General features: G+C 41.8%; 1 long non-coding RNA gene across 1 annotated transcript in view; it reads right to left on the bottom strand.

The window, feature by feature from the left end:
* The window catches only part of LOC140916958 (uncharacterized), a 93,020-nt gene that overhangs the window by 50,895 nt on the left and 18,230 nt on the right, over positions 1-23,895 (bottom strand). Inside the window, exon 2 of the long non-coding RNA XR_012160695.1 lies at positions 1,367-1,458. This is a non-coding gene — a long non-coding RNA (uncharacterized lncRNA). The remainder of the gene's footprint in view (positions 1-1,366; positions 1,459-23,895) is intronic.

Here is a 23,895-nt window from a genome sequence, read left to right on the forward strand (position 1 = left end):
TTATTTTTTCCTTCTTCTTCCAAACACAAGTGTAGGTGTAATTTGTTAAAATAGACTCTAAAAGAATAGAGATTAGTAAATAATGTATGTAGCTGGCTTCAGGCCAGTTATGAACAAATTAACAACTAGGCAACTTCTGTATCCTAGTAGCTTTGCAGCTTCTTATTAAAAAAATGGAAAGTCGCCAGGCAAATTGCATCCATATTTATCATTTCCAACATTGCTCTTACTTTAGACAGTGATGTTCCCATTAAAAGGTGTTTTTTTCCTGAGAAGTTTTACATGAACATTTTGGCCTTGATTCCCCCACTGATAGGTCCCACTGCACACAGGGCTCCTGCAAAGTGGCTTTAAAGCCACTGAGCAGGCCGCATATAGAGAGATCTAGTGTCGTGACTTCTGGCCCACTCTCCCTCCCTGCCACTGGTATAGTCAGCACAGATGGGACTTCTATGCATCACACCCATCCCCACTGTCTCCCACAATATCAGTGGGTGGTTGAATAAGTTAGAGCAGCCCACAGCCTACTCTAACTTACTCTGACACAGAGCCAGGTCAGGATCAGACTTAATGCTAGTGTTGCTTCCCTCTTCTGAGCGGCAACATACACTCCTTGGCCTCAGGTAAAGATGGTGGCTCTTTATATGTATACTGCCCTAAACAACGACTTCCAGGGGAGATGTGTCTAAAGAAGGACTTCTATATTAGGCCCGGATCAGTCACAAGCTTCCCCGCCTCCCCTTAATGCCAGCCTTTCGCTGTTGATCAAGTTAGAGATGATAAAAAATAATGTTGTTGTGTTTTTGTTGTTTTCTGGTTTTTACTTTCAGGTTGTATATGATTTTATAATGCCTTTATAATGGGCCACATTCATCCCATTTGGTCCAATATGATGCATAATACCTGTGTAGGAATGACCAACTCCCAACATCCCCGGGGGGGGGCGGATAGGGGAACATTCTGCAGATATACAGCTGCAAATATTTAAGCAGCGGTCATGACCAACTGGTGACATCTCTCAGCAAGCCTTGTAGGGTAGTTGTTGGCATAGTTGCTTCTATAAAATGCCACTTAAGTCCTATGATGAGTATGTCAAGCAGAATAAAGATGACCTTAAAATAAGTCTTTCTGAGACAGGTGAGGCCCATCAGCCTTGGCTGACAGCTCACCTCGGAGAAGGAAAATTCCAATTCCAAACCGAAGGTGTCAGGCTTGGACAGACAACTTGTAAATCTCATCCAATAGATATGCTCATGTGAACTGATCAAGCTATATCCAGCAGAGACTGGAAAGTTGTATCAGTAGGAAGGCTCCTACAATGATTGTGGATGGAAGGTTATCAAGGAGGAGACCAAAGAGGTAGTACCTGGAGTGGATATCAGCAGACCTGAGAGAGACCAATCTGCAGCCTGGAATATCACCATGAATTAAGGAAGAAGGCTATAAAAGTTGCCAACCCTGAATGGAGAAATGGCAAGAAAGAAGAAGATACATCAGACAGTTCCAAAACACTGAAAACTGGAAAATCATCATAACAGTCCATGTCCACATGCCAGCTTTTTTAATGAATACTGGTTCTCAAAACTAGTGAATGAAATACTTCTCAAAGTATATTTCATATTTTTATTAATATGGTATAATGTATGGTAAAGTGCTTATAGAGTCTTCTGACATTGATTTATGCTATATACATTATATCTGTAAGCCACAGGAAGATAAATGGTTGGAGTATATTAGTGGCTGTCTGCTATCTTGGTAGGAGCAGAGAAAGCTGATAATACTAATTTTAGAGATTGACATTTAGATTTGACATTTGTAAGGGCTTGATCCAATTACCTCACCTGCTAATTCCTGCTTTGGGCCCCAATACCTTGTGGTGGAGCTAAAGCACATCTTTTAGAACGATATCCAGTAACAACTCCAAGTGATGGAGAATCCTCCACTGTTCCAATTGTTAATTACCCCCATTGCTAAATATTTGTTCCTTATTTCCATTTTGAATTTTTCTAGCTTCAGCTCCAAGCCATATGCTTTTGTCAGCTATATTAAATATCCCTTTGTTTGTGAAAACATTTATCATGAAATGCACTGGGTTCATTAAACTTTTACTAATAATCTGCCTTTACCAAATCAACTTACAATTTATTCAGTTCCTTGACACTTTTCCTCTTTTCTAAGCCTAGCCAATCTTACTGTAAAATTACTATTAATTATTTCTAATCTTTTATCCTTTTTCACAGAGATCATTCTTTAAACTTCTTAACAAGCCAAATGACCACCAAATCCTCCCCATGCCATATCATAAAATGTTGGGTTCTTAAAATTGCTTGTTTCATTCCCTGAAGAACTAAACCTGCTATCAAAAGTCACTTTCTTCATATAATCTCAGAATAGCTCCATTAATTTATTCTACGCTTCATATCCCCTTTGTATGTGTGTTGCCAAAACCAGCCATTTCTAAATGTGCCATTCCATTCTGTTAATTAAATTTCCACTGTATTTGTTATCTTTATCTCTTGCTGAAATAAAAATCCATTTAGTCCTTAACCTCTTCCCACAAACCGCTACATACTCAATATATCACCCCCATAAGACCCTGTCAAACTAAAATGATCCCAGATGTCCTCTACCACATTTATGTTTTCTATCAGTCAAAATCACACTTCAACTAGAAATATTTTAAAATGCAGTTGCAAATGCTGGCTGGTTCCTTCCTTTCTTTTTTTTGTATTACGTTTATAAGGCACTTGTACAGCAGCTGATTGAGCCATACAGGTGCACTGAATTAAGCTGATAGTGATCAGCAAATGTTCACTTAGCAAACATCAAGATTCTCATTATTTTATGATCCAGCTGTCAAGTAAATTCAGTTCTGACGTGTCTCTGAGAGCTTAAGACACATTTCATGTTACAGTCTGAGCTTAGTAAGAAGGGAAACAATTTTCCCAAGAATGCAGAAGTTTTTATAAAAACCCTGACATCTATTTTCTAGGTTTTGAGACTTTATGCCAAAATTCATCACCACGGTGATTAAGAATTAAGTGGCTCAGAAGAGCTAAGAAATAAATAAGAGCATCCATGCGTAGTGGGCTACATTCTATCCTGAGTTATACATGCGCGACTCACTGACGTCAACAGGGGATAAATTCATCCCATTTCCTCAGACTTTCCCAGGGGCCAAGTATGCAAAAAGCTGACTTCTGAATGGCTCAATACATCTGTTTTTCCCACTCTGCCTTGGTACCAGGAGAGAGCGAGAGCGAGTGTGTGATCCCTCCTTAGTGTGGTCAATGGACTACATGACAACTTGAGGTCCCTTCCAGCCCTACATTTCTATGATCATCACAGTGGGAAGAAAAACAGTGTCACATCTTGGTCACTTCTCATTCATGTTGAAGCCCTAAGGGCCAGATCCTCAGCACAAAGCATGGTTTAGGAAGGGGAGTGGTGTAGTGGTGGCCTTTAAGGTCTCTCAATCCTAACCCAGATATGTGGCAGTCCATTTCCCTGGGGTCACTTGGAACAGCAGGAAGCCTCCCTTAAGTTACACTGGTTGTCAACAGAACCTAAAGGTTGATGCTACAGCTAGGAAGGGGTGCGGTAGCAATGCTCCTTTCCCTTGGTCAGTCCACCTGGGACAGGGATAGGGAAGAGTAGGAAGAGCAAAGGAGCCACAACACCAATTCAGTGCCACCGTGGGATCACCCATTACATTGTGGTGATCCTTCCCTGGCCAGTTATGTCAGTTTTAAGACAATGATCCATCAGCAATGTGGTACAAAGCTGCTGCACTGGACTGAAGGATCTGGCCCCAGATCTCGGAAGAAAAGTCTCCTTGCTTTAGCATGATACTTTAATAGCTGTGACGTACTGAAAACTCTTAAAATTCCAATATGCCTCTTTAAAAGCAAAGAGTTTCCTGGCAGACTAGGGGACTCTGTAGGGAAGCATGTGATAGGGATCTTCTGCTGTCAGTGTGCAAAGAGCAAGCCAGAGAGAGTTGTGCCTCTCTGCCTTAGAGAGTGCCCTATTTGTCACTCTTTGGTTTTGGTTCTTGTGTATTAGGGTTCTGGTTTTTAAGAAATAAAGTAGTGTTACACGGTAACCTTCTGGCAAGAGTATTTAATCTTTTTATTTAACTTGTTTGCATGTATTCTATGAATATAACAGAAGGGTCTAGATATTCGCTGCCTTGTGCAAAGAGAAAGAAAGCACTGAATTGTTTGTTCTCCACAAGATCATCAATATTCTGATTCTCTCTGATCAACAGAATCACAGTTGGGTTCCATGTGCCCTAGGAATATAATCAACTAAATATTACAGGAGAGCTAATTATATTGGTGTACTGATGATGTAAAACTGGGTAATTCCTTTGCAATGCTACAATAATTTTATCAAAAACCTCATTCCCAACAGAATGTAAGTCTCTATAAGAGGATTGTGTGTTCTTTTATGGCATTGGCCTCACTTTTACATTTGATACCATAGTTTCTCAACTGATCAGTGAAATCCTTGATACTCTTTGAATATTTATTGTAGACAGCTTTCCACAGACAGATAGGGAAATATTTCTAATCTTCTTCATTAACTCAACATTCAGAGGAATATAAACATTTAAAGTATTTCCTGTTTTGAATATTTTCCATATGAGTTCAAAATGTTGCTAAACCTACTGCAAACCTCTGTGTGATGTTTTGGGATGAGATGGAATGTAAAGACTAATACAGCTCATGCTTGCATAGGAGAAGATTGACATTCATTTTTGCTTTTAGCAAGTGAACTTTGGTTTGATCACATGGGTGGTTTCATTTGTTGCCCATTGATAGGAATGGGGTGATATAAAACTATGTTTTTGAAATTTAAAATATTTATACAGTAATCAGTGTCACAATGGAGACATCTACACACAAACAGTAGTTGTGATATCCAGACTGGGCAAATGTAGGTGCACTAGCTTTGATTGAGCTAGTGAAAAGAGAAGTGCAGCAGTGGCAGTGTGGATGGCAGACTGGGCTAACTGTGCCAATTACAAGCCCACCTGGAACCGTAGGAACTAGTGTGGCTAGCCTGTACTACTGTGGCTATACTTCTATTTTTAAAGCACTCACTTGATCAAATCTGGAGTGTGTTTGTCCACCCGGGCTGGACAAGATACCTCCAGTGTATGTATATTTCATATTAAAATATGACCCTATTTCATATTAAAATAAATACAATGCTCCATGTCCATACACATTACCGCTGAGCCAACAAATCTAAGTCACCTGTTTCTAGATACACTCACCACTCTAGTGTCACCTTGCCAAACAGAAACATTAAAAGAAATACTACAAGCAAAGGCCAAACAAGGTAAGCAGGAGATTCCAGTGCCTGGGTTATGGAGGGCAACTTGGGGCTGCTGTTGCCAAGTGTGATTGAGGCTTGAATAAACAACGTATTTCTATAGGTTCATGAATGGTTCATGCACCTTGCTGATATTTGCAAAGACAACAGACCCAAGTCCTACCTCCATGTTTAGTATGCTCTATACCAGATGTTTCCTCAACCCATATTGACCCTCTACAATGTTGCAGGTTCATCCATTACCAATGAGAAGGAGGAATCCTTACATTGTACACAATTATGGGCAGAAAGGTCTCTGTCTGTACTTTGGCCAACATTAGGGGCTCCCATCCTTAATGGGGTCTTTAGACACCACCACAATACGAATAACAATAACTCTGTAAGGGAGAAAAAAACTAGGCCTCTTTAACAAATGGGGAAATGGGGACACAAAGAGGTGAAGCCACTTTGCCACTGACTCACTCTGTGAACTTAGAGGAGTCAAGAACAGAACTAGAGGCTCCAGCCGGTGAGGGAAGAAGCAGCCAAAGCATGGACTACTGCTTCATCGTGGGGAGGGGTAAAATTGAGCCCAGCCAAGGACACCCCTCCTCCCAGCCACAGCCCTGAACCCTAGCCTGTGCAGGAGAGATTCCTCCAGTCAGAGACTCCAGCCAATAGGGGCAGAAGCAGCCAAAGCAGGGACTTCTGGTCCTTTGGACATTCAGAGAACTTAATAGTTTTGACTGGACTTTCTCCGTCTGTGCTGATTGGCTGTTTAGTTCAAGCCTCCCCCTTTCTCACAGGTTCTTCACCTCAGCTTCACACCGTATCTGCCCCTCTTACCATCTTCTCCCTTGTCCTGTCCCTCTCATTCTCCTTCCCTTTCCCCCTAAATTTAGCTGACCCACCAGCCAGCCCTCCCCCCCCAAATGCTGCCTTTAAAGTGCTCACTTTGCTTGGGTGCCCTACCCCTTCCCCCACCCTGTGTCTGTCTATCTATTTCGCTCTGAAGGCAGGGACCACGTACCACACACTGTGTTTGTACAGCAGCTAGCATAATAGGGCCCCACTCTTGGCTGGCCTTAGGCACAAGCATCATAAACATGACTATTATTAATACAAACCCAGGAGTCCTCACTCTAGGGCCTCCTCTCGAGCCACTAGATTAGTTATTTGAATATTCAGTGTCTTTGTTCAGGCTTTGTAGATTTTCAGCAGCTAGACAATGCGTTTGCTTTTGTACAATGCAATTTGTACTCCAGGGCCCAAATTCCAAGATGACTTACATTGATTTCAGTGCAGTTTTACAGGGTGTAAGTCAGTAGTAATGCTAAGCATCAGTGGTGTAGTGTCTGTGTGCATAAAGGAAGCTGATGTTACGTGCTAAGCAATTAATAGCTTACCTATATCCTTGACTGTTAGAATGTCTCTGTTTTTATTCAGGGAGGGAAAATGTGGACCAGGAGACTGGGTTATCTTCATGTTTTATTTAAGAAATGTACAAGGAATCTGATAATTGTTGGAATCTGGCTCAGTCGCTGTAAATATAATAGAATTGTAGTCCTCTTTTGCCTTCTATGGAATTTAAACTGACAATAAAAGACTACAGAAAAAATAATAAGAGTTTACATCATTAAAGGTATGAGTTAAAATAATAAGCAAGAGACTATCAATATAAATGTCCCTTTGGGATTTTATCCAGCTGGACTTGCTTGATTACACTGAATCATAGAATATCAAGGTTGGAAGGGACCTCAGGAGGTCATCTAGTCCAACCCCCTGCTCAAAGCAGGACCAATTCCCAATTTTTGCCCCAAATCCCTAAATGGCCCCCTCAAGGATTGAACTCACAACCCTGGGTTTAGCAGGCCAGTGCTCAAACCACTGAGCTATCCCTCCCCCCCATCTGCAATTAGTTTACAAACTACACTAACCACCTTATTCTAAAAAGTTTTCTCGTTGAATGTAATGGGAAAAAAACCCCAAACACCCACACATTTCCTAACTTCAGATTCTGATCCAAATTTCACAGAGGGTCTCACATTATAATCAGCCAAACAAAGGCCCTGATTCAGGAAAGAATTAAAGAAACTGCTAAATCCATTCCTATTCAATAAAGTTTTTCAATACATGCTTAACTTTAATATTTCAATTGATGTTAATACTTTATAAAAATGATCTTAACTTCAATGGGACTTTGCACGTATTTAAGTGCTCTTCCTGAATACGAATGTGTTCCTGAATACAGGCCCAAAACTTCAGTTCCCAACAACCTGGGAGTTTGGGGATGGGGGAGCCAAACCCAGATCCAGATGTCTATGTCAAGAATCCAAATCAAACCTCTGCCTCTGAACACCAACAAACTTTTTGGAGTGGGGGGGGGTGTGTGTGTCCAAAATCTGGATCTGAATTTTATGTATAGGGTCCATCTCTGCTTTAAACCAAAACATTCTCAGCTTCTTCAAGAAGGAAGGTCTTGCTGGTTCTATCAATGTACAAAAGGCTATTGTAGTTTCAAGTATTTTAGATACCATTAGCATATCTTTCTTCAGCTGCCCATTCACAATCTCCTTTAAAATTACTTTGTCCTGCTTTAACTAACATGACTAATCTAATTACTAAAGCTTTAGACCAAAAGGAGCAGTTGAAAAGCATCATAAACCATTGACTGGAGAAAATTAAAAATCTATATAGAAGCCCAGAGTGTAGCAGTTTCCCTGGTGCACGAATGGTATTTTAAATGAGCAGCTATGATGGATGAAGAATAAGTCAGTGAATTAAAAAAAAGAAGAAGATGTACCACTCATATATGCCTCTCTGCTTCCTAAAAACCTTGGTGCTCTGTGAAGGCTCACAAGATGGCTGGGGGAGTAAGCACATTCCATGAGCAGTGGTGGCTGAGAGCCTCATATGTAATACTTCAAGACACGCTCGGGGGCTTATGAAATATTTACAAAGGAGCTGGGAGGAGTGGTACTTGCTACACATAGATAAAAAGCTTAGCACACACACTTCCGACCGCAGCCCTGCTGTTGCCAGCTAGTGTGGGAGGGAAAGAGATTTTGACTATCAGCACACTCCCACCAGACAGACACCATCCGAGGTCATTAGTACTAACTGAAGCTCACCAGAGCACTTGTGGAAACGTCAGAGATGCTTGCTGAACAGAAGAACTGGAAGTAGAGTCCCCTTGCCTTTGTTATCGTCTCTAACGTGCATTAAAAGGTGGAGACATGATTTAGTCCCAAATGTATAGAGGGAACCTGAATATCAACTTCGAGGGCCAGTGCCTAAATCAGATTCCATTGCCTCCACTCCACCAAAGCTCCTAACCATATCCGCCCATTTGTCAGCTTCATATACTACTGCTTCTGTGCTCTCTTCCATGCAGTCCTTTATGCATGGCACAACCTCCCTCAGCTCATACACAAGGCCTCTATCCTGCCCACTTGTAAGGCCCTGTTCAAGACCCACCTCTGCTGTGCTGTCCGCATTTAAGCAAGTTGACACAGAATGATAGAATCATATAAGATTAGGATTAGAAGAGACCTCAGGAGGTCATCTAGTCCAACCCCCTGCTCAAAGCAGGACCAACTCCAGCTAAATCATGCCAGCCAGGGCTTTATAAACCTCTAAGGATGGAGATTTAACCACCTCCTTAGGTAACGCATTCCAGTGCTTCACCACCCTCCTAGTGAAATAGTTTTTCCTAATATCCAACTTAGACCTCTCCCCCACTGCAATTTGAGACCACTGCTCCTTCTTCTGTCATCTGCCACCACTGAGAACAGCCTAGCTCCATCCTCTTTGGAAACCCCCACTTCAGGTAGTTGAAGGCTGCTATCAAATCTCCCCTCATTCTTCTCTTCTGCAGACATATATATATATATATATACACACACACACACACACACACCCATTGTTGTTCCCATTTCCCTTGCTTATTTCCCTGACCATCCATAGACTGTGCACTCATAAGGGTGTAGATCATCATAGGGAGGCCTTGGTTAGTACTTCTAGAGTGGCTCCAACAGATTCCCAGTCCTGAATTTTCCTAAAACTGTGTGTCCTGTAATGTCTAGCCCTCTCCTGGACAGTTCAGAGAAATAATAAGGTACACTTGTTCCTCTAAAGACACAAAAGCATGTCAGCTTATTAAATTAACTAGGTGTAAATACACCCTTCTCCTTAAATGCAATACTGAGTTGTTTTATATAAAATAAAACAAATTTATTACCAATAGCACATAGGTTAAGTGATGCCAAGTAAAAGGAATAAAGTCAGAAACGGTTACCAGTGAAAAGGCGTATCTAAAAAAGTCGAAAATCTAGGAAGGTGTAGGCTTTGTTCAAGATGGTTTCTCTAACTAGTCATTTTCTTCCCAGCCATGGATGATTTTTTCCTCAGTCAGGACCTTCCTCAGAAGTACAAGACACTGGTTCCCCTTGTATTTCTATGTGAAAGATCTTTGCCTAACCAGGTTACTCAACTCTTTTCAATTTCCAGAGACTTCAACCCTTCCCCGCTTAGTTGAAGGAAAGATTGACCTCATGCTGTTCTTCCCTTCCTGTGGGCTTCCCATCCCTCTGTATGTAAACGGAGCTTCCGTTGTTTTGATTTCACCATTCTTAATTTACATAGGAGACAAGTAAATAACTGCCTTCCCTTCTGTCAGGAGGGAGCTTGTTTCTCTCCGTTTGGCCGCGGACTTTAAAACACCATATCATTAAGTATCCATATTTCCTCATATAGTGTTTATACATAAATTTCACGATATTAATCACTAAGGTGTCATTAGCTTTTAGACAGGACCTCGCTCTAAACACTCTTGTAATACAGTAATATTGTATACAATCAGTTGATTCAGTTGCTTATCAATTGAGGTTCAGCCCCTCTGTCTTTATAGACCAGTTAACCATTGAAAAGAATTTCTCAGAGGGTACCCCTTAAAGTAAAGTTTATTCAAGCTGTTCAGAAGACAACATGGAGTCTGATGGTGAAGGAAACTCCATGTTCTTGCTTCTCCCACTTCTGTTTGCTGAAATGCAAATTGTTCTGTTTCCTGCCATCTTCTCTCCCTGACATGTCTGGTTTAAACACACCTTAGTCAAAAGTCTAGCATGTATCCATAACTCTTAATACCCACCACATACATACATCATACAAGAATATTAATGATCAGTGATTTATTAGTTTTCAAATGATACTACATCAGGCATACTTTGTACTAAGATTAATACAATAGTGTGGAGGGTGTGAATATGGGGTGCTTAGTGTCACAGTGACAGCTACTGTAAATACACAGTAATAATCCAATAATGAGGACGCCACAGCTGTCACACTGCAGTCATCTCGATGATTTCTCCAGCTGCACATCCACTATAGAGTGAACTTTTCACTCCATTTCTATTTTCAATATGAAAAGATCAGATGAACGTCAAGAACTCCTGTAGATACACATAAATGTTTGTAGAACCCAAGGAAGACAGACCTGCATATGACCAAACAGTCTAACACAAATCGTTCTCTCTCTCTCTTATCCTTCCGCCATTTCTGCTTAAGATGTATCATTTCAAAGCATGGAGGAGTGACAGGCTTTTGTCACTCCTACTCTTCTCAGCATGAAGTGCTTTTAGATCTCTCATGTGTGTAGCAGAGGTTAACAGGGACCCGTGGAGATGTTAAAGGAACATTAAGTTTCAGACAAGAGAGAATGTTAAAGGGCAACAGTGCCGTATAAATTATAGGTTGAATTAACTCCAAAAAATAACAATCTGGCCTATAATATGTATCTCAAGGGTAGGATACAGAGTTAATCACACTTAATAATTAAAACTCAGCTGGTTAAAAAATCTTGAGATTTACAGTTCAATTGTAAAAGGTGCCAGGTGTGGCCCAAAACACAAACAGAGCCAATGACCTTCCCAGCAAGCCCTCTCGGGGTACATGTACACAGCCCATGGCAGCAAGCCTCCGAGCCCACGATGACTGACTTGGGCCTGCGGGGTTCATGTGACCATGCTAGAAATATCTATATACACATTGTGGCTTGGGATCATAAGCCGAGAGAGGACACAAGCTTCAGAGCCTGAACTCCAATCCAAGCCACAACTAAAAATACTGTCTTCACAGCTCATTTTAGCACAGTAGTGCAAGCCTGAGTCTGTTGACCAGGGCTTGGATGCTCACTGCCATGGGCTGCTGCTGGCTGTGCAGATGGACACTGGCGTCCAATGGATTCTACACTGAAGCACACAGATCAGTACTAAGGTCAGATGTCTCTCCTACCCAAAAGGAATATGGAATGCATTGCTTGTCTATCCTTGTAAATTCATGCGCTCAAGGTTTGGACAATCACTTTGTGTCTTGAGCTATTCTTCTCCTCCTTAGCATCGCTATAGAAGCAAAGCTGTAAACCATGTGAAAATGACATGATTAGGGTGCCTGAATGCTCCAGTGGTGCATTAGAATTCCCTAAGGTGAAGCTCATCCTTCCCAAATTAGTCAGGATTGAGAGAGGTTATATGATGACTTTTGATGACATTCACGCAATAAAGAGCTGGCCTCAATCTATTTCAGAGTAGATGCAAAAAATATAATTTGATTAGATAGAAAGTAGCAGCACCCTTGCTATCCTCCAGCAGAAAGGCTGGTCAAAGGTTTTCAAAGAAAAAATTGCCCCTCCCCCACCAACCCCCCCCAAACAAAAACAATTTTTTCACTGAAAATTATTGAGATTTAAAAACCAGGAATATTGACACACACAAAAAGAATCGTGCCTTTCCCCTTCTCTGAATTTGAAATTGAAAGCATTATCACAGGCTATTGACATTTTTTCACGTACTGAAAGAAGTTTTCTTGAAATGAAACATTTCAGTAACCATTTTGATAAAGCTTTTCATTTAAAAAAAATGGGGGGGGGAATGTTCAAAACATTTTGAAAGAAACAAAAATGTGTCCATTTCAAGAACTTCCAAATTAAAAAAACTTTCACAGATTATTGTTTGTCCTGGCTCTAAAGATTGAATGTGGATGGAGATTGAACCACTTCTTGACTTTAAAGTTGACAAAGTACCTTCAGATAGAACATTTGGTTTCCTGGCAATGCCAGAATGGTTTTTAAAGAAAATGTTCCCAGTCGATTCAAAAGGGTAATACAAATATTATTTTGGGGTCAAATTAACTGTTTGGTTCAACCCAAAACAAAACATTTCATTTTGATTTCAAGCTTGGCTTTTTGTTTTATATTTTTTGCATTTTTAAAAAAAAAAAACACAAAGGGAACATTGAAAGAAAAGGTCATTTCCAACTGAAAAATCAAAATGTTTCATTTTCAAAATGTTAAAATGAAACAACTCCACTTTTTCAGAAGTGTTGTGTTTTCAAGGGGAACGCTTTGGCAAAACCAAAAAGAATTCACAAAATGTTTCAGTATTGCTGAATCTGCATCTTTCGCTGAAAGAGAGTTTTGCCTGAAAACTTTCACCCCATTCTACCTCCATATCAAGGTTGAGGCACCCTGGAAGGATCATAAAGCTGCTTATGTTGTGTTTGTTCCCTGAATAAACAGAGGACTTCATTCACTAGGCTTGTCAATCTGGACCTTTTCATGTGCACTAAATTTACTTTCAAGGAAAAGACACGATAATTCTCTCCTGGAACCTATACTGCAGGCAACTATTGATGTCAATCTAACTTTATGTCTTTCTGCTTCAGTGATCCCGAATGAAGAAATATAATGGGAAGGAATATTGTATGTACCTTGCTGTGTCTGAGTGGATCGTGAGGTAATATGAATGAATGTTTATCTCTGTACAGGGCTAAACCCTGTTTGTGTGTTTTGCTGGTGGTAGTCTGTGTGAACAGTGCTACACGTAAATGTTGTCAGAGATTGCTATTCTTTTAGCTTTTCATAAAGAGGTAAAAGACAGTTGTAGATAGGAGTAAGCAAACCAGTTCAATTAAAATAAAATAAATAAACTAATCTGGTCTTTTAGCTATGCCCTCAAACTCTATCTATTCACACACCTTTTGTCTTTCTGGCTCTGGTTGGGACCAGAATTAGAAGTGCCAAAATATCCCGAGACAAGCTCCATTGACAATATTCCTTGCACATATGGGAAAAACGAGGCACCAGAAATTACACAAGAAATCCCTTCTTCCTAGTCTTTCCATGATAATTGTGCAGGCTAGAGTTTAAAATAGGCCAGGATAGTGCAGATCATTGTCTGAACCTACGCATTTTAATTTAAACAACACTGACCCATCAACATTTGCAATAGTCTCCCATTACCAATCATAGCCAGAGATGCTCAAATGCTTTGTTGTGGATAACATCTGCTGCAAATGTATCTTAATTTTGTTTATGAATAATTCCTGAGACATTCCTAAATTCTACAAAGGCATTTGCTTTCAATAAGTGTTTGCCAGATACATTTGGACAAATAATTTTCAGGCTATGGTTCCTTCATTCATTCCCACTGCTATTTGACTCCTTAATTGTTCATGATTAAGGCTGTGAATTTGTCACAGAGGTCACAGATTCAGTGATTTTCCATGACCTCCGTGACTTCTGCAGTGGCCGGTGCACCTTGCCCAACGGCAGCTCAGGCAGCCCCTGTGCCAGTCGCACTGGTAGCTGCTGGGGCAATCTCAGGCCCCTGTGCTGCCACCCCCCGCAGCAGCAGCAGAGTTTGGGTGTTGGAGGGGGCAGGGGGTTGAGGCATGGGATGGGGTGAGGCAGGCTTTGGGTGGCGCTTACCTGGGAGGCTCCCCAGAAGTGGCAACATCCCCCTTGCTCAGCTCCTAGGCAGAGGCATGCCAGGCAGCTCTGCGCACTGCCTCTGCCTACAGGCACCACCCTGGCAGCTCCCACACGGCCAATGGCAATATTGGCCCCATAATAAATATAATAATTCATTACTTAAGTGCTGAGATACATTCTGAATGTCAGGCTCTGTGTAAAACTAGAATCTGCTTTTTGAGTCAGCCCAATGCTTACTGTACACACTGACGTTAAATAGGGTTGCTCTGAATACACATACCTCTCTTTTCCACAGTTGCTTGCTTTTGAAACATTTCCCTAAAGCCCTGGGGAAGACTGTATCCTCACAGTCTGTGTGAGAAAGGTCCCTCCCCTTCTTTGCTGCACAGAAGAGGGGGCCAGCTGCCTCTGTAACATTATCCCCCTCCACCAGCCCATGGAGGTTGCCCGGAGATTCATGTGGTAGGAGTGGGCAAGGAATGCTGGGACTTTCCCTGGGAAAGTTGTTCCCAGCTGTTAAGAGGTGCTTAATTAGGAAGTTATTTGCAATGCATAGCAACAACTTTATTGACCTTGCTAATTTAAGAAGAATGCTACACATTCTTGTGTGTCATTAGATGATGCTCTTTCCAGTACATATATACACAGCTACATTTCTTTTATACAGCACCCCTATAACTTCAGGCTTTCCTACCTTTTTTTTTTTTTTTTTAGCAGAGACCCATTTAAGAAAGTTTCCAGGGAGAGTCTCTGGAGGAGTGACCAACTGAAGTGAGCCTGCAAGGGACGGTGGAGACAGCAGTTAGGATGAATGGGCCACTCGAGGAGATCCCCTAGGTCATCCTGAATGAATTAGATGCATACTCCATGCTCCTCAATAGAGCAATGCAGGAGAAACTCCACAAAGATTTGTCACTTAGCGTATGTCTACACCGCAATAAAAGACCCACGGCACCTAGTCTCAGAGCCCGGCTCAACTAACTCCATTTTTATGGGACTCGGGCTGCGGGGCTAATAATAGCAGTGTAGATGTTGAGGCTTGGGTTGGAGCCCAGGCTCTGAAACCCAGCAAGTGTGCTTTCCAGTTTTACCAAGGGATGTGTTCATTCAGCTCCATAATGAGAAACCGTTGATAGATGCAAAATACAGCTTCTCCTGTGGGGCTGTTTCATCCTTTTGTATTAATTCGGTCTGGATACAATACAAACAGAAAAACAACCCCCCTAAATCTTTCTCTCTGTCTAGAGGTCTTATCCTAGGAGGTGCTGAGCACCCTCAACTTCCACCGAAGACAATCGGAGTTGAAGGTTTAAATGATCAGATGGAGCTGCTCAGCCCCTATCAGATCCAAGTAAGGAAACTCTCTTAATAATAATCTAGCAACTGCTTATTTTAAAGCAGAAACATTTAGGGGTCGGTGTTTCTAAATTCCCACTAGGATCAGAGATCAAAGATTTGCAAGTCAGCATTAAGTTCTTTTGAAATCTCATTTCAGTGTAGTGCAGTTCAGAACAATGGCACTCCATTTTATCAGCAGGTTTGACAATAAGACCCTTATTAGATCGTAATTGATTCTCAGCAATCTGTTCATTCTTAGTCAAATTAAAACAACCTTTTGTGCAGTGGCCCAATTCAGGCAGATATCCTCACTGCTGTGTCTGAGTGTTTCCATTTTTCTCCCCCACCCTGACATAAAAACTTCCATAGTGCTGAAACTTGTCCTACGAAACCTCAGCCCATTAAACTGTGAAATAAATAACTAAAACTAGTCAAAGGAGTTGCCCATTTTCCTTTATGCAGTAGTGCAGAGAGGAGCGAGGCATTAAAGGCTCTGGATGCTTTTTCCTTCCTTTAACTCAAAAGGACATTTTAAAAAGAGTAAACCAGATTCTTGGCCCTACATCACTCCCTTTGTGTTGCTCAGAAACCACCTGCAATGCCCCCACTGGGGGATCCCCACAACAGAGAAGTCCACAGAAAGCATGCAGCCTGCTCCTACACCTCTCTTTCCACAGCCCCAGCTGTAACAGGGGCTAAAGGAGACATGTCAGGCGGACTGAGGGGCGGGGAAGAACAGGGAGGGGGAGTGGCCAAAGTGAAATGTGCTCCACCTATCCCCAGATGGTGTGTGATTCCAGGGAGTGGAAAACTGTAGTATGCTGACAAAGATTAGAGGAGTTCGCGGGCTGCTCTAACCTGTGTATAGGGCTGGGTTCGAGCCAAGAATCAAACCCTTCCCCACTCTTTTGCACCTAGAATCTAGTACTAAATGTTGTGGCTGCCATCTGTAAAGAGGATCATTAGTGCCTTTAAATAATGCATGGGCCAGATCACAGCCGTACACAGACTTTCCATGCAGGGGTCAGGAACTTCTACGAAGGTCTCTTTGTGGGATTTCCTCTGAATTCTTCCATCAGAGGAGTAGGGCCTCATGAAAGAAGAAACCAGGAATCCTGCCTCCAAATCCCATGGATCCCACAAAATGTGCATGAATCTTATGGCTCCCCCAGGGCAGAATGTTTTCTGAATGGAGAGTCTGGGATTTTCATCAGCTCCAGATCCCTGCAGCATGATAAATTCATACACCAGCAGCTGCTTGTAAGCCTTCTCTATCAGTGGATTTCCAAGTACACAGGAAATCTGGCTCTATTAACTTTCCTTTTGAGTTTGCACTGGGTGCTGGCAGGATGATGCTCATTTCCTGTTGTGCTGGCCTATCCACTCCCTGTGCCTCCCAAAAGAGCCCTTGTAGGGTTTGACTGAAGGAGAGAACAATGCCCTGGAGGTAACTGACCCTCTGTCTGCACGTGGGGAGGGGGAGCTCTGCCCATCTGTCCTTGTGTTACAACTTTAAACGAATCTCTTCTGAGTGCACACAACAGTAATGCCTCCTCACCAGTAACACATTTATGGGGCAGGGGTTAAGTATGCAGACATATGGGACTGCCAAGGAGTATTTATATCAGCCATTTATATACTTTCTGCTTTCAGTCAACAATCTGCATTCTGAAATGTCCTGAAATACTTATCTGGATGATGGATCATAACTCACATAACAGTGTTTAAATCTCCCTAAATATAAATTTACATAATGGACCATAATAGCTTGGAAGGACTGTTGTGATCTATTGGGTTGTTAATATGCATTTTCCAAACTCCCTAAATTCCTATTTTGAGAATAGTTCATAAAGAAGGAGATGATTATTCTAGTAGTATTAGGGTGGTGTTTAGCTGTCCTGATTCAGATTGGGGCCACATCCCTCTAGGTGTTAAGAAAACTCCTGTAACACTCAGCACTGTGCACATACATCAGACAGTCCCTGCCCCAAAGAGCTTACAGTCGAAGTAGACAAGACAGACGAAGGAGTGGATAAAGGAAGTGTTCTGATCCTCATTTGATTGATGGCAAACTGAGGCACGGCAAGATTAAGTGACTTGCCCAAAGTCAACAGAGGAGTCTATGGCACAACTGGGGATAGAACCCAGGTCTTCTAAGCCTCAGTCCAGTGCTTTGAACATCAGACAAGGCTTGGAAGCAGATTTTTATTGGTAAATGTTGATTTCACCCCACACGCACAAACTGACAAAAAATATTTCCATTGGTAATAACTGAAATTGGCAAGAAGGCAAAGTGGGGAAAATGCTGCTTGAGAACTTAGCATTTGATTTGCAGCTCTTTCCTTTATATATTTTGACATGTGATGTTGACAATTTGTGTTTTAATGGTTACAAAGCTTGAACTTTTTGAATCTCAACATCTACTGTCGTTAAATAACTATCGTCTGGCCTTCCCCTCCACCCCCACCTAATTTCCCACAACTTTGAAAATTAAAGTCTATAACAATAGGAAAAATGCTTTAAATAATCATCAATGTTATCAGTTAAAATTATAAAACAAATAAAAATGCATTCTTCCAAACCTACACAAGATCATCCTTCCTGTAGCTAGAACAGAAGGTGCAACCCTAGATGGTGTATAGGGAGCTGGGGCACGACCCTCACTTTCTCCCCTTTCCCTGTTAGTTGGCTTGGATTTAAAGGGGCACACCTGGAGAGCAATCTGCATTATGGAGAAAGGCATGGACTGTAGCTATGCACCGCTGTTGCACAGGGGTGCAAAAGGGATGGAACCCTCATGCCCAGAGCAGAAGGGAACAATCTGGCCCAGAGGAAACATATACGGAGAAGTGAGAAAGACACTGAAGATATGTCTACACTGCAGTTAAACACCAGGGCTGGCCCATGTCATCTAACTCAAGCTTTGGCTCCAGGGCTGTAAAATTGTGGGGTCGATTTTTGGTTCATGCTGGAGCCTAGACTTTGGGACACTGAAAGGGGGCTCAGGTCCAAATGTCTACATTGCAACTTTACAGCCCCATAGCCCAAACCTGAGTCAGCAGAAAGGGACTAGCATCAGATGTTTAATTGCAATGGAAACATACCCTAGGTGTCCAGATGAAGGATAGACTAAAGCATACCGTTTATTTCCCACAGCTAGTATTTATCCTGGATTCATGCTTTGGGCTATTTTTTTAGCTCAGTGTTAATGGGAGTTACACGAGGCTCAGTGCTTTGTGCTGAGAGTGCACTCCTAAATCTCGTTTGTAGGTTTAGCAATGCACAAACCTGTAGCTCCCCCAGAATACATGCATATTATTGATTTACAAATGCACAAGCCATTGTCAGTCCAACATTGAAATGGAATTATCCATCACACTGGAGTTAGGCTTCCTGCAACTATGCTATGTTGGCTATATTTCTAATCACATATTTTAACCACATACAACATAAACCATCACCCTATTTAAATATGCATTCAATGAGGAAGATTGAAGCATTGCCTAGTGTTCAAAAAACATAAGTCAAGTCCCCCCAGAACTGTGCAAAATGTCAATCGGAACATACAGAAGATGGGTTTGATTCTCTCCGCTGGTTCCCTAGATCTGTCCCAGCCCTGATAAGAATTAGAGCTGCTCTCTCTTGTGCCACTCTCCCAGGATCCTTAGTGGCTCTATGCCAATGAAGCATAGGCACAGCAGAGTGGATTTTCCACCACACCTGCTCCGCATGCCTGTCTGCCCGATGAGTCCGCAGTGCTGACAGAAAGGGGGATTCACATAGGATCCAGCTGCACACACTTGCACCAGCAGCGTTCTCCTTCAACAGGGGCATTCTCTGCTGTCTTGCTGTGGCCAGTTGCTGCCCTCCTTTCACCACTTAATTGCCACAAAGGACCTGGATCTAATTTTAGAACCTGGTCCAGTTATTTTTACCTACTCAACAGCTGAATGATTTTGTTTAAACCAAACAATTCTAGTTTTAGGGTAGGCTGCAAACCACAACATATAATCCCCAAAGATATTTGCATGAAAAAATTAAGAGCCATTTAAAAAGGGGAAGAGAATGGAAACAGAACCTCAACCTTTACCAGCAACAAACACCACAGGTGCACATTACAATATTACATTAGTCTCAGTCCTTAGGTCTTTTTGCCGTTACAAATTGCTCCCATAGCTGCTTTTTTTCCTGTGAATTTTTCTACATGCACAACCCTCTGCATCGTTAAATTGAAATGTCCACATTTACGTCGGTACCATGCCCTATTTCCAGGATTGACAGCGAAGAAAGTTATCACTGAAACTTACAAGTGATAGTGCGAATGATCTTACCTAATCACTGCAACGAAAACAAAACCCCTCCTTTATTCTTCTGCTCTCCTACTTTTCTCACCACCAAAATCAGTTTAAAGAAACAAAAGCCTATCTGCACCAGAACACATGATTAGCACCAATTTAACTCTCTCTTAAAATCAGAAGAGTTAAAGGAAAGAATCAGAACTTAGTATCACAACGTCTTTTCATGTTATATAATTGAATGTAAACAGGATTAGATAATGGGTTCAGAATATAATGCACATTAGCTTGGTGCTTTCGTCAACCAAATAATTGAAGAAAAATATTCCCTAGGTATATTATCTATTTTCTTTTCACTCACAAGGAGCTCATCATCATCATCATGTTCCCATTTCACCTCTGGTGTTTAGGGCGGTGACAAAGCTCCTCCACCCCTGTTTCTAGCAAGTCTTTCAATGGTTCCCCAGCTGTGCCCCAGGTTTTTCAGCTCTGTTTCCAGAGCTCGTCGCCATGTTGTTTTCGGGCAGCCTCGTTTTCGCTTGACTTCGTGTGTCCATCTTATTTCTACTCTGGTGATGGAATCAGTTTCCATCCGAAGCACATGGCCAATCCATCTCCAATGCTTCCTGGCAATGATGGTGCTCATATCCTCTTGGCTGCACTGCGTGAATAGATCTTGGTTTGAGATTGTTCTGGGCCAAAAAGATATGGAGGATTTTTCTGAGGCAGATTGGATTGAAAAGTTTACTTTGCACACAAGAGGCAAAACTGCAAGAAAAATTTCCCAAGCAGCCACATAGCTGCTAGTCAAGTATGTCCTTTTCTGAAGAGAACTGTTATATTTGTATAGTCTTAAGTATACATGTGGATACATTAGGACAGGGGTGGCCATCCTGTGGCTCTGGAGCCACAGGCGGCTCTTCAGAAGTTAACATGCGGCTCCTTGTTTAGGCACCGACTCCAGGGCTGGAGCTATAGGCGCCAACTTTCCAATGTGCCAGGGGGTGCTCACTGCTCAACCCCTGGCTCTGCCCCAGGCCCTGCCCCCACTCCACCCCTTCCTGCCCCCTCCCCTCAGCCTGCTGTGCCCTCGGTCCTCCTCCCATCCCCTCAGAGTCTCCTGCATGCCATGAAACAGCTGACTGGGAGGTGTGGGGAGGGAGGGGGAGGCGCTGATCGGCAGGACTGCTGGTGGGTGGGAGGTGCTGGGAGCGGGGTTTGGGGAGCAGATGGGGGGCTGCTGACATATTACTGTTGCTCTTTGGCAATGTACATTGGTAAATTCTGGCTCCTTCTCAGGCTCAGGTTGGCCACCCCTGCAATAGGAGATACATTAGGTTCTGTTCCAAGATCCATTAATCTCAATGGAAAGATTGCCATTGACTTTAATGGGAATTGGATTGTGCCCATAGGACCTGATCTTATACCACTGAAGCCAAGGGCAACTCTTCCATTGACTTTAATCAGTGGAGGAATAAGCCCTGTGTCCTGCTTATCAGGATATGCTTTGAGCATAAGGTCCTGATGCTAGACTCCCATTGACTTCAGCATGCCTTGGATCAGGCCCTGTAGCCACACAGTTCCACGCCTACACTGTGCAGCATCCAATTCTGAAGACTCCATTAACAGAAAATGCATTAAAATATTTTAAAAAAAATCTTTGCTCAACAATATCAACAACTTAGATCTCCCAAAACAGTGCAAACTGCACCCACTGTTCAATCTTTAAAGAAAACACACACAATGGAATATTAGGGGCCTTTAGTGTTTCCATATTACCCTGTATCAATTTGATTTTATCACATTCTGATGTTTATTGGGTCAATTTTAACATCTCAGCCAACTTACTGAAAGAGGATAGTGTTTTACTTTCCCCCATTATCTTATTTCTCATAAATGTGGAGCAATTGCCAGTAAAGTGAATCAATTCTTCTGCTGTTATACAGAATTCATTAACTGCTGTAGAAAGAATATGGTTCAGTTTCCATTATTGAAATAAAATCTGGTGACTTTTTTCCCTAATACATTTATTCATCTGTGACTGTTGATGACTAATATCCCATGGATATAATACTGATCACTGAAAATTCCTCTGTTTACTAGTAAAATACAGTACAGCTCTTATATAGCACATAGAAACTTACTTAGACAGCCTTAAAAGGTTTCCAATTACGTATAGACATGTATATTGTAATCTTTTGACACCAGATTTTTCATAAAAGGTTACTGATGCATATCATTTCATAATCAGAATCATATTTTCTAGGGCATGCATTCATCAATGTATACATATCTCAGACTGTTGAAGCTTTTGAGATCTCATCAAATATCGGTATATATTCATATGGTAAGATCATGCATTGCCGTATGATTTGGTAAAGTATTGTTGCCCTGGCTTCCAGTACCTGTGTCCCAGTCCGACACCAGCAATGTTTCTCTGCCAAGTGGGGACAGATGTCCAGAGCTTTGCACGTTGACTTCCCAGTAGAGGAGAAATCAGTGAGGTGGAATCTAGGTGTACTAGTGTGACTTGCTTCATTTACACCATCCTGACATGAGAGTCATACAGCATGCAGGGAAGATCTCATCCAGATCTTCTCCAGGGATCTCAGCCCAACACCAAAGCCCAGTTCCCAGAGAGCAACTCCCCTCAATAATTTTACTCCAATCAGAACCCAAGACGGAAAGCAAACTCTCCTGCTTATCATATCACTCCTTTCCCAAGGACTACTGCTTTGCACAACAAAAACTACCACCACCAAAGCATGTCTTCCCAAGACTGAACATTTGCTCACACACTAAGAAAAAGAACGTGGAAGACTGTAACTGCACCATAACAGGCCAGCTCTGGGTTTTTAATTGCAGTGTAGACATACCTTTTGTGTCTCCTTTTCCACATCTGTGAAAAAAGAGGATACTAGTTCTCACTTAGCTCACAGGGCGGGTTGTGAGAACTAAGTAGTTATTGTTTTTATAGCACAGAGCACTTACATAGCAGTTCAGATGCACAACGTATTATTTGATCTACCTAAGAGCATTTTATGCCACTGATCTTTTGTTAACATTCTGCATGCAATGTAGCCCTTTTGTAACATCTTTCTTTATTCAAATTTCACTATTTATACACATACGTTTTTCTCTTTGGAGCCTCCCTCATCGGCTTCTTCAATTCAAATCTGAGGACATGACAAGACAGCAGGTGGAAGGACTGATTCCTGGCTCAGATAGACAGACACACACTAGCTCTGCTTGAGCTATCGCCTACAAATAGCAGTATGGTCACAGCAGCATGGGTGACGGCTCGGGCTATCTGCCCTCGTACCTACCCAGAGGACTGGGTAGAATTGTACTTGGGCAGCTAGCCTGAGTTACTTACCATGCTGCTGTGACCTCATTGCTATCTCGAGGATGCTAGCTCGAGCACGTGTATGTTCACCTGAGCTGGGAATTACCCTACATGCAAGTAATATATAATCATAAAATACAACTATTTAATGTTCATGACTCAAAATGTACTTACCTTTTGTAACCTTGTAACAACATTCTTAAGGGGTTAAAACATATTTAAAAGGGAGTTATAAATGCCCAGCTTGCCGCATAGTTAACAAATTAAAGCACATTTGTAAAGTAGTTTGTTTTGGTAGGATTTTTTTTAAAAAGTGCTGGCAGGCTTTATAAAGCATTATAGTTAAAGCTGGACTGCCAGCATAATGCTCCAGGCAGAATTTTTAACCCCAGGCAGGACCAATGTCCATCGGTGAAACCCAGGTCTGAATCAAGCTTGATGAAGTTCCCCCAAATTTCCTAATATGTACAAACACAAAGAACTAAGTCATTCACATGAGCAGTGGAATCAGTGCCAGGGCACATATTTCAAGACTGTAGTTAAAAGGAAACATAGATTCCATAGGACTCCAAGACTTCCACACTAAGGCATTGATTTGGATATACTGAGTTAATCTATCTAGCTTCTTCCACTAATGGAAGAGTAGAATAGAAACTTTGGCTGTATATTTTACACATGACACTGTTAGAGCTGGTCACATTTTTTTTTTTTGAATGAAATATTTTCCTGATGAAATATGGAGTTTTGTCAAAATTGATTTTTTTCATGTAAAAAATTTCCGTTTCAATTAAATTGTTCAATCGAAAAATGTGAAATGTTTTGATTTC

Source organism: Lepidochelys kempii, chromosome 9 (assembly GCF_965140265.1).
Source record: "Lepidochelys kempii isolate rLepKem1 chromosome 9, rLepKem1.hap2, whole genome shotgun sequence".
Classification (NCBI taxonomy): Eukaryota; Metazoa; Chordata; order Testudines; family Cheloniidae; genus Lepidochelys; species Lepidochelys kempii.